The 12,674-nt window shown below is 34.9% G+C and overlaps 1 protein-coding gene across 1 annotated transcript in view; it reads left to right on the top strand.

Annotated features, from left to right (window-relative positions):
• NDUFAF2 (NADH:ubiquinone oxidoreductase complex assembly factor 2) overlaps positions 1–12,674 on the top strand; it is a 125,955-nt gene that overhangs the window by 72,490 nt on the left and 40,791 nt on the right. The gene's annotated exons all lie outside the window — the stretch shown is intronic.

The raw sequence follows: 12,674 nt of genomic DNA on the forward strand, positions 1-12,674 counted from the left end.
ATATTCCTTTCTTTGCCATTTCCTAATTTTCTACACATAAAGGATTGGAAGAGAGCTGATAGTAGTTAGAAGCAGTAACAGTGATCGGCAATAAGAAATAACAGTTATTGTAATGTGGTGGGATCATTTAAAAGTCAAAAGCATCAGAAGGACCTATTTATGTTAAAGTACAGTATACTATGTTTTGTTTATAATTAGCATGGGATCCAAAGAGAAAGTGAGTACACAAAGGGTGTTTAGTTTACTAAGGCAGGAAAAAAATTTCTTTTCATTAAAATGATCAGACTGAGAATATTTGCTTTTCTAAGGAATTGGCTTCATTTATCTAAAAAATGCTATCATATGGATTAGCTGATTTCCAGTGACGCAGAAAAGGTGACATATGGTACAAAGTAGCATGTATTCAAGTGTACAAAAATATTCTCATCATCTTTCCCATATAATATCCAATTATCCTCCTATTTTCCATTTTCTGGACTGATCCTTCTAATCTCTGTTATCCTCCTCCTTTGCCTGCCTAACTGCTACTTAATAGGTATTTCTTACAGAAAGTTTTCCTATTTGTCTTTACTCCTCAGTTCTGGGTCCCTTAATTTTTCTGTGTAGTATCGCAGCACACAGCATTTTCTCTCTTATACTTATCTCCCTATATTGCAGTCAGTCTGTGTTCTTAACTCTCTGACCCCTGAGACCATCAATGTGTCCCAGATCAATAATAGCCAAAGAGACAAAGTTGTTGCTATCATGCTGAGAATTGTACATAGCATACATCTTGGTATGCCTGCAGGAATGTGAGGCCATTAGGTTGTCAGATATGAGTCATAGTGGAAAATAATACTGGGATCATTGAACCAGAGTATGAGCAACTTGAGCCTTCTTTCTCTTTCTCCCATATATAGTACAGTGTTTGAACTAGGCGTTCAGTATATATGCAAACATTAAGGTGAAGAATTTGGGTTTTTGCTGTGTAAAAAAATGTACATAGAATTTTGAGTTTTGTGTAGGGAATGTGATAGACTTGTGGTATAATAAAACTAATATAAGATCATTCTCTTCCTTCTTCCAGAAGGGACATGAGTTTGAGGACTCAAAGATAGAGGCATAATATTGTAGTGAAAGGAAGAATGTAAAATCAGGGTGGGGGGAAAAATGGAGCTAGATATGAAAGTCTCATAATGTAAACTCTGATTAACTTCACGTTTTCTAAGAGTGGACGCAAAAGCACTCTGAGCTTTGTAGCAACCAACTCAAAAAGAGAAAACCTTCAGGTCAGAACTTCACAACGGCTGTGAGATCAATTATCTAAACAGCTATTTAGAGGAGTATAACTATTTTTTGTTTTCCAAAAATAAAAATATCCTCATTTTGCTCTCATTCTAAAAACATGTAAAATATGTAGACTCTATGTAATGTAATAAACAGATGTCCTTTATAACATCCTTTGATTAATCTGATAAGTTTTTTTCTAGACTATTTCTTATAATGGGACTGAATTATGAGTAACCAGATTTTTAAGTCAATAAAAATAGTTTTTCTGGGGCCAATATGATATAGTCACCTCAGTAGAGATAACTTGTGGCCATAGCTCTAAACTTCTTGGTAGTCAGTTCAGAAAAGGAAACAGTTGGTCACACAACTCATACTGGTTAATTTATATTCCAAACAGTATAAGAGTTGGTTAAGTTTCCTACACCCTCAATAACACCGAGTCAGTGTTGTTGTTAATCTTTCCTAGTCCTATCAGAGAAAAATGATATTTGTTATTTTCTATTATCCTTAGTACTGATAGCTGATGTGACTTTCTCCCATGGTTTTTATATGTAGACACTATGTAATGTAATAAACAGATGTCCTTTATAACATCCTTTGATTAATCTGATAAGTTTTTTTCTAGACTGTTTCTTATAATGGGACTGAATTATGAGTAACCAGATTTTTAATTCAATAAAAATAGTTTTTCTAGGGCCAGTATGATATGGTCTGGTTTTCAGCTTCTTTGTTGATTTGGCTTTGTCCAGGAATGTATTTGTGGTAGAGACCACTAGCTTTCTACCAAAAATCTACTGTCTCCTTCATGGACACGCAATTAAACTACTTTTACCAGCTCACTTTGTAATTAGGTGTGGCTATATGACTAAGTTTTCTTTAGTGCATTGTGAGTGGAACTGATAACGAGTCACTTCCTTGGCCAGGCCCATAAAAATCTCTGTAATGTGTTCCTCAGTGCTCTTTTATCTTTCTGGCTAAATGAAATGGCATTGCTCAGGGAAACCTTAGAAGTCATGTGTTGAAGATGACTGAATAGCCACCAGCCTGGATCCTTGAATGACTGTGTGGAAAAAGCTTCATGGCCTACCTGAGCATCCATTCAGCGCTGTTGCATAAGAAAGAAATACATTTCTAATTGTTCAAGCTACTTAGTTTTTAGAGTCTATTTGTAACTGCAGTGTAGCCAACCCTAACTAATACAGTATTTTAGAAAATATAACTGAACAGAAATTGAGCTAGATTCAAGAGCTCAGTATCATCAGGATATGTTCCTTCTTCAAGACATGACTGTGAATTAGTTTGTAAATAGGTTTTCTCCACATAGTAGGATAGATGGCCCAGCAGTTCCAGGTCTATGTGGTCTTTATGGCTCATGATCATAGAAGTTGAGAAACTGTCTTCCTAAAAGCACCAGCAAAAGTTCTAGGAAAACTGTGACTGGCCCAGCAGGGGTCATGTACCCATCCCTGAAATAGTTTTTGTGGCTAAAAGAATGGGATGCTATGGCCAAACTTGGTTTACATTCCTACCTATAGGTGGAGGGGTGATAGTCCAACACAAACCCTATGGACAAAGCAGATGGAGTAATTCCCTAAAGAAAGGATTTCTGAAGAATAAATAATAAACATCAAAAATATAGTATAGTTAGGTTTTTAAAATTAATAATAGGTATGAAACAAGAGGGACCTGGATGAGAGTGTTGGTGTAAATATAAAATAAAAGGGAAACATTGAAAGAAAGCATATTTTGTTGAAAGTTTGCATTGTTGGGGTGGAGATTAACAGGAAAAAAGTTTTAAAAAATTGTTTAAATTTTTATTTGTGGTAAAAAACACATAGCAAAATTTACCATCCTAATTATTTTTAAGCGTATTATTCAGTAGTGTAAAATATATTCACATTATAAAAACAACTGAAGTTTTGAAATAGGAAATGAGTAAAATAATAGTCCTATCAAGGTATTTGAGAGGTTTGAAAGGAAAAGCCTTTCAATTGGGGCCTGGGAGAGGTAGATGTCATAACCACTGATTAAGCAGGCCAGACCAGAGGTTTCCAAGTCCCAGGGAGCCAATAGAATAGTCCCGGGCAGGTGATTTGCAAGGCAGGAATAGCTAACAGTGAGGAAAAGCTCTACAATTGGGCAAATGATGTCAGCATTAGGCCAAAGGCAAATCTCAGTAGACCGTGGAATCAGTGTCAAGGAGTAGGAGTCAGGCGAGAGCTCTTATGATTACAGTATATATGGGACAGTGGCAGTCTTTCCCTGCTTATAAGAAATCAGGCCCAAATTGATAATTCAGAAGCAGTTTCTAAAATTGAGTTAATAGGTCAAAGGCCAAAGAATAAAACCCCCTTGCTACTTGATTGGTGCCAGTGACAAAAGTGATTTCATATTGACCAACTGACTTGGAATACCTTACATATTTCTTTTGCTTCAATGCAAAATCCCACAGATAGGAACTTATAGGTCTTATAAACACAGGACAACTTCAGGGACTAGATGCTAAGGACAATATTATAGGAAGATATAGAATTCTGTGTAACAGAATGTAGAGACATCCCAGTAGAGCATTGCTTTAAACAAAAGGTCATGACTGTAGCTAATTGAGTGGTTAGAGTTATAGATATAATCGTGGTAGTTTTCATCACAGAGTTAAAGGGTAAAATAATGGGAGCTGTTCTTCCTTGTGTCATTGATATAACTTTAAGGAGTCATTGCAAATTAGCTATGAACCTCATCATTATTATCAATAAGTATTTGAGTATTTCACTCTGTAGTGTAAGATTTGAATTCCACAGGACAAGGCATATGTATATTACCTCTGAAGAGGGGGAAAATATATGCAGTGCTTCTTTGTTTCAGCATTCTGTTCTTTTATTTACCTTAGATATCACAGTGGAAGACTTAATGCTTTTATATGTTTTAATAATATGGCAAGTTCCCAACTTATAAATTAGTTGAATTCAAAAAGTTCCATGTTAGGCCGAGCGCGGTGGCTCACGCCTGTAATCCTAGCCCTCTGGAAGGCCGAGGCGGGTGGATCGCTCGAGGTCAGGAGTTCGAGACTAGCCTGAGCGAGACCCCGTCTCTACTAAAAATAGAAATAAATTATCTGGACAACTAAAAAAATATATATATAGGAAAAATTAGCCGGGCATGGTGGCGCATGCCTGTAGTCCCAGCTACTCGGGAGGCTGAGGCAGTAGGATCGCTTAAGCCCAGGAGTTTGAGGTTGCTGTGAGCTAGGCTGATGCCACGGCACTCACTCTAGCCCGGGCAACAAAGTGAGACTCTGTCTCAAAAAAAAAAAAAAAAAAAAAAAAAAACCCAAAAAGTTCCATGTTAGTAGCTTGTTTAAATTCATCACATTTTCCCATAGAAATTGTGTTATAAATTGTAGTTTGGTTCCCAGAATAATTCACAAATCCCTTTTAATTCACAATTCATCTGAATTGCTGCACATTAGCAAACATATTGATTAGCAGTGAAATGGAGGTTTACACCAACTCTCCAGGTTTTTAAAAGGACGTAAGAAGGAGAAAACAAGAGATGTATATATATGAGAAAAATTTTTTCAGGTAGGTGTTACTCAGCTGTAATAATAAAAGATAGAAGAAAAAGAGCCCAAATTATATTAATACATTAATCTTTCTGAAGGGTAAGGGAACAAATACTGATTTTGGGTTATTCTGATCCCTTTGCCAGCCAATAGGTGGTGCTATTGTCACAGAATAGTTAGGTTGCTCTGTGGCACAAAGCAAAAGGAGGATGTTGGAAGTGGTTTTAAAATGAGTTGTAAAAGGGAGGCAGTGTAAACATGACTATATGTGGATGATGTTTTTGTAGGATAGGAAGTGATTATACTAGTATGTTTTCTTAAATTTCGATGTAAAAATTAAATGTAATTAAAAACACACCTTTTCTGATCCATAAATTTTTCTTTGAGCTTTAGTTTCCTCAATTATTAACATAAAAAATGAAGATTGTGAGAATTAAACAAGAAAATAAAAATAAAGTACCTAATAGTATCATATATATAATTCTTGCTCAATTAATAGAATTCTGCTCATCTCCTAAGTGGGTCAGATAACATTAATAAGCTATAGTGGCATAATATTATTGATACATTGCTAAGTTAGACCAAATTACATGATCTCTGGACCCTGAAAGGTTATAAGGAAGTATTAATAGGAAGAAGTAGGGAAAAAAAGTTAAGCTTTATTATTCACTACTAAGAATAAAGAATTTTTTAAGTCCAATTGTTTGATTCCTTTGTGAGTAAATATCCTGGTATACATTACCAGTATACCCTGAGTGGAGGCAGGCTCTGTTTTTATATGCACTCTAATTTTGGAGCCTTCTATCTTAAAGTAGTATTACCATGTTACAGATCTTACTGTTTGCGATTGTAGTCTTTGTCTTTTTGAGCATCAGTCAAAAATAAGGATTATGTAGATAAAAATAGCAGGATGATGGTCTTTTTTGCAGCTTTCACAAGCAAAATGGGACCAACCTTTCCTTGTCATGCTCCTATAGCCTGCCTTTGGTGGAATCACAACTTGTCAGTTTATCTTTATACCAGTGAACTGGAGTGGAAAACCAAAGTAATATTTATGTCATCTAATTTTATTAGTTATTAGCCAGGGTAAAGTTTTGTAATAGAAAAGTTTAATGATAAAATAATTTGTTGCCACATATAAATTGTTTTTGCTGGAATTTCCATTCCTGTCTTTCCTCTCAGTGCTTGTGATTGGCCTCGGACTACCTTAATCACCTCCCCTTCACCGGAGCAGAGCCTCCTGGTCTGAAGGATGCTTCTCCAGTGAAGGCCTGCTTCCTTGAGGACAAGTGAATTGAAGGGTCATTTTTCCTTCTTGCCATTCAGATTTCTTTGTCTCATCCTAAGGACTTCTTGCCCCAAAGTGAGAAAATGCTTTCTCTCTGAACTCATCCTTTCTAAACACTGGAAGCAAGCCTTAAGTCAAGTTCCAGCCTTAAATCATATATCCACACCTGAAGTAGGCTTTATATCTCCTTGGAGTACAGAAATGCAGGAAAAATCCTACATTACTCAGGAATTTGTGGCAGATTGTTTGACTAACTGCATGAAGGCTAGTGTAGAAAAAGAGCAAATATATGATGGTCTTTCTGCAATTCACAAGATACTGATTTTGTTTAGAGAATCAATATATGTTAATGGATGGATTTTGGAATTTCGAAAGTACAACTGGGTCTGAATCAGTAATTTTCAGAGGACTCGTTGGAATCCTAGGAGTGTGAGGAGGCGCTTCCAATGGAAGGAGAGGGGAGAAAAAGTGGGTGGTACTCTGGACCCCGGCCCCAACCAGAGAAGCTCTTGCTTGACAGTTTTATAAATTGAACCTCTATTGAAAATATTTTTAAAGACACAAGTTTGAAAATTATTGGCACCCCAGCCTCTTACCAACTGAACCCAATTTTTGTGCTCAGGGACTTGGTTCACAAATACTAGCATATTTCCTATTAAGCTGATGACTATCACATTTCATTAGATGATTATATGGTCTCCTATATCAGAATATATTTCTATTTATTAACAAAAAGTAGTGCCTGGTGGTTAACTAAATTAGATTAATGAAGGGTATTAGTTAATTTCATGGATTCATAAATAAACATAATTTTTAAAAAATTAAGACTAATGTACCACAAAATGTACTATATTTATTTTTATTAAATTATTCATATTTAAAGCCATCATATATTCTGTGAATTAGTAACAGTAGATAACAGTGCAGTCCTTGACTCTTTTATGGTCTGTGATAAATGACTAAGTACTTGATTTCTATGAAACTATTTGGGTCTAGAAATAAGTCATTAATCAGCCATATCTGTTACATTTCAAATCTGAAAATAAAGTTTGGGCTAGGCCCAAGCTTTATAAATGCCATAATAATTTTATAATTCTCTAATTCTAGTAATATTTGCTACCATTTTAAATTAATTCCTTACATTTCTTTTTATCTCTATATTGAAAGCTCTAAATATTCAAGTTAGACGTTCAAAATGAAAATCAAATACTTGCTTATATTGCTTTATAACACACTATGAGTGTTTGCTAATTTTGAAAGGAGAAAATATTATTCAGGGGTGTACCAGATTGGAATTCTCTTACTTCAGTCAGTGAATGTCACTCACTATAAAATGAAGGTTTTCAATCATGTTCATACATTTCCTCATATTGTAAAATAGTCTTTTTAAAACGTGGAATTTTTGTATGATAAACCTTAAAGCCTGTTTAATTTGGCTAAAAAAAAAAAGTTTATTCCCTACTTTTTTTCTTCCTTTTTTGTGCATAAGACATGTTAACTTAGATCATAATTCAGATATATTCATAGCAGAATTACTTAATGTTTTTGTGCTATTTTATAAATATACAAATTGTCAATTATAAATATACTTTATACATTGGAAATAATTTAGCTTTACAAAGAAAGTATAGAATGTATTAGGTGAATGAAGTACTTCCAAAAACTGATTCCTACACATCCATCAAAACCTAAAATGGCTGCTACTTTCAGTTCTTCAGAGTGAACACATTACACATGGACTAAATAGTCATGAATTCATCCTTTGGATTTTTCTTTTTGATGTTACCTTTTAGAGGGGAGGTAAGGTGTATTTACAACTCTACTTTTTCGGGGGATCAAAACTTCCTTGCAATTTGAAAAATAAATGATTTTTTAACATAATATTCAAGTTTCATCTCCTTATTTTTTTTTTTTTTTGAGACAGAGTGTCACTTTGTTGCCCTGGTTAGAGTGAGTGCCGTGGCGTCAGCCTAGCTCACAGCAACCTCAAACTCCTGGGCTTAAGTAATCCTACTGCCTCAGCCTCCCGAGTAGCTGGGACGACAGGCATGCGCCACCATGCCTGGCTAATTTTTTCTATATATATTTTAGTTGTCCAGATAATTTCTTTCTATTTTTAGTAGAGACAGGGTCTCGCTGTTGCTCAGGCTGGTCTCGAACTCCTGACCTCGAGTGATCCACCTGCCTCGGCCTCCCAGAGTGCCAGGATTACAGGCGTGAGCCACCGCGGCCTCATCTCCTTATTTTTAAAACACACTGTTTTCAATTTATGATTTCCACAGTAGTGGAAAGGAAGTAAGTGAAGTAAAATACTAACATTTCCAAGACTTACATGCTTGATTTAGGAATATAATCAAGAACCTGTTGAACTTTTTATTGTAAATCTTCCTAGATTACAATAGACTGACTATTCAATGTATATTTATTGGCTGAATTGCAGATGTTTTTAGAACTTTACATTTTTGTTTGAATATAATAATATTATGGAAACTTTTTAAAATTAGCAATAAGAGAGCTCATTCTCCATTTGGAAAGTACAAACACAAATTTGCAATAGGTCCATCTGTTTTTCTTAGATTGTGACATTCTTCTTATGTACTTTCACACTTAAATTTTACAAATTTTATTTATGCCTTTTTAAAAAATTAATGACGTCTAGTTTAAACAGAAGAATATTGGTATGCTATAAACTTGCCATAAAACATTTTCACTAATACAGGAAATAGGTGGCTTGGAATTTTTCTGCTGTCTTTCTGGGTATAGTTTAACTCTTTTCAGCTTTTGGATCCTGAAGGCTAAACCATATTATATGAAACATTTCAGAATTATCAAGCATTTTGATATAATTTCAGATATTCCATCATAGGACAAGCTGACATTCCTTATAGAGAACTTGTAAATATGGGGAAGCTAATAAGATTTTAGATCATCCATTGAACTAGTTGGCAGTCTTAAAAACTTTGAAAGCTTATTTGTAAGACTTCTTTAGTTGCTTTTAAAAAAGTATTACCTGCTGAGATAGTCTTCCATACTCACATAAATATATTTAGAATATGTCAAATTATAGAATCATCACATTTTCAAGCAGGAGTGCCTCATTTAATCCCTATGGGAAAATAATAGCTTATGATAGTCATGTAGTCATGAATAAAATGTTAGTTTTTAATTGGATATCTGTAATGATACCATATGCAGACTTTATAAATACAAATTTTAAAATCTTAAATAGAAAGAACTTTATGCTTAGGAGTGAGAGAAATGTTTAGGTTCAAATGCGAGATATACTACTTTAATCAGCTGTGTACATTTGGAAAAGTTAATCACCCTGTGCCTCTTTTTCCTCTTCTGTAAAAGACTGTTTTAAAGATAAAAGATAATATATGAAATGTACCTGAACATACCTGGTACATAGCAGGCTCTTAATAAATAGATGCTGCATTTGAGTAACTTTAGTGAATTATGCTTTAAGTCAAATGTAAAAATGGTTTTCAGTATAAAAATTCCTATTTTAGTACTCTTAATTGATGCTCATGTAATTTACAATGCTTCAGCATAACGAAGTTTAAAAGTTCACAAATTTAATATATGTAGTGTGGTACTTGGCTTTCAGCAGCCCTCACTTTCATACACTATGTATGCATTGACACTCCTAAGCCTCCTTTGTATGCAGAATTTAGTCTTTTATACATGACCAGTCACCAGACTGATTTAGAATTATCACCTAGTTGCACTGCTTGATTCCCTTATGATAAAGGGACATCACTCAGACAGTAAGGATCTTACTCTGGCTGTTCTGCCTGCTTCTGGCTGTTCTAAAGCTTGCTTATTTACAAGGGGACAATTACTTCAGAAATGTGTCACCTCACTCAGCACAGTCTCTCTTTCCACTACATAGTTACCTCCAAATTCCACTCATCTCTCCTCGTGCTGCCTGACCAATGGGAAATATTGGGCTGGAACTAGACAATAGGTTGAAAAGCCTTGCCAAAGATTTTATGTGCTTGTGGGTCCCAACCAATATAGCCCTCCACCTTTGTTTTGGTATTGGTGGAAGAAAATCCTTCCTTCACTGTCATAGACATCTTGCGAGTTCTGAAGCTCTGAAATTTAAAGATTAAAGGCTGCCCAAGTATCTCTAACTATTTCCCCTGGCCTTTGTGGGTGAATTAAGGAAGAATAGTGGCCCAGGGAAGGAGAGATGCCTGAATCTGCTGTCTTGTTCTTCAGGACCATTTTTGTCTCCTGATGTAGGCACCTACAAAAGTCTTACTAACCTACAGGGTCACTAAGATCCTAGGAAGGGAGTATTTGTAGGTGGTAAAATTAGAAATATTATAATTTCTGACCCACTGTCCTTTAAATGTATAAGTCTTAGCCAATTTTCAAATGTGCAAGAATACTTTATATATGGAAGAAAGGGAAACAATTTCCAAATAAAAACAAAAGACAATCTTCTTCCATTAATAATTTTTATCAGAACCAGTCTTTATCATGATAGTTACAAAATAATGTTTTTTCTAACTCTGGCACTTGTTCCACATTTGCTGTTCAGCATTATGGGAAGCAAGAGCCCTTTTATCTTCTCTGTTTATTTATTCATGTCTTTTAACGGTATATAGCTTTTTGGATTCCTTTCTCTTTTTTTTCTTCTAGTGGTATATATAGTTCTCAAACATTTGGGTTTCAGGATCCCTTTAATCTCTTCACAATTATTGAAAGACCCTTTGTTTATGGGCTATGTATTGATATTTATCATATTAAAACTAAAGGGTCAGAACCATAAACGTATCTCAACTTCTGGGTCCAAGCGGCTGAGGTGTGCCTGAGAACAATAGATCCCAGCTTAGTAGGAGAACTGCTGCATCCACTCATGAGAGTGAACCTGTACCTCAGGTCCCAGGTGATACAGTTGTTGTGCAAGACCCTAAGCCCAGGAACCCAACTCAATTAGGGAAACAGAAACATGAAAAAGCAAGGAATTATGAGGATTTCCAAAGGAATGCAATAATTCTCCAGTAACAGACCTCAAAGAAACAGAAATTTATGAATTGCCTAAAAGGAATTCAAAGTAATGATCTTAAGGAAACTCAGTGAAATACAAGAGAGTAGGCAATTTAGTGAAATCAGGGAAACAATTCATGATCTGACTGAGAAATTCAATGAAGAGATAGATGTCATAAAAAAGAACCAAACACAAATTTTGGAGTGGAAGAATTCAGTCAATGAAATAAAAAATACAGTTAAGAGCTTTAACTAAAGACTGGATTAATCAGAAGAAAGAACCTATGAACCTGAAGATAGGTGTTTCGAAATGACACAGTCGTCTGGGAGGATGAGGCAGGAGGATCCCTTGAGGTCAGGAGTTCGAGACCAGCCTGAGCAAGAGCGAGACCCCATCTCTACTAAAAATAGAAAGAAATTATCTGGACAGCTAAAAATATATAGAAAAAATTAGCCGGACATGGTGGTGCATGCCTGTAGTCCTAGCTACTTGGGAGGCTAAGGCAGAAGGATTGCTTGAGCCCAGGAGTTTGAGGTTGCTGTGAGCTAGGCTGACACCACAACACTCTAGCTGGGGCGACAGAGCAAGACTCTGTCTCAAAAAAAAAAAAAAAATTAAAAAAATAAATAAATAAAATAAAATAAAATAAATGACACAGAGAGAAAAAAGAATGAAAAAGAGTGAAGATGGCCTGTGGGACTTATGGGATGCTATTAAGCAAACAGATGTTCTCATTATGGAAGTTTTTGAAGGAAGAGACACAGGGAAAGGGACAGAAAGCTTGTATAATGAAATAATTTCTGAAAACTAGCAAGAGCAATCAGACAAGAAAAAGAAATAAAAGGTATCCAAATCAGAAAGGAAGAAGTAAAATTGTCTCTAATTTGCAGAAAAATTATTATGTATGTAAAAAACCTCCAAGGATTACACACACATATACTCACACATACACACACACACAAAACCTGTTAGAACTAATAAATGAATTCAGTAAAATCGCAGGATATCAATCAACATAAAAATTAGTAACATTTTAATATACACATAATGACCTAACTGACAAAAATCAAGAAAATAATCCCATTTACAATAGCATAAAAAAAACAAAAACTAGGAAGAAATTTAACCGAGGTGAAAGATCTATACACTGAAAACTATAAAACATCAATGAAAGAAATTAAGAAGATACAGATAAGTGAAAAGATATCCCATGTTCATGGGCCAGAAGAGTTAATACTGTTAAAGTATCCTTACTACCCAAAGCAATATATAGATTCATTGAAATCTCTATCAAAATCTCAATGGCATTCTTCACAGAAGTGGATATAATTAAGACTTTCTGAAGGCAGAAAAAAATAAATTGTTTTATGCCTTCTATATAAACTTAAAATATACATTAATCAACTTTTTATTTTTGAGAAATGTAAGCATTAGGCATTCTCATCTTATTCTTGACCTCTCGCCACCATTTTCTTTACTGTTCTCTCTGCTTTCATGTTTCTACTTTACTACCATGGCACTCCAGATGATAATGTCTCACCTAAAGTACTATACTT

The sequence above is a fragment of the Lemur catta genome, chromosome 12 (assembly GCF_020740605.2).
Source record: "Lemur catta isolate mLemCat1 chromosome 12, mLemCat1.pri, whole genome shotgun sequence".
Lineage (NCBI taxonomy): Eukaryota > Metazoa > Chordata > Mammalia > Primates > Lemuridae > Lemur > Lemur catta.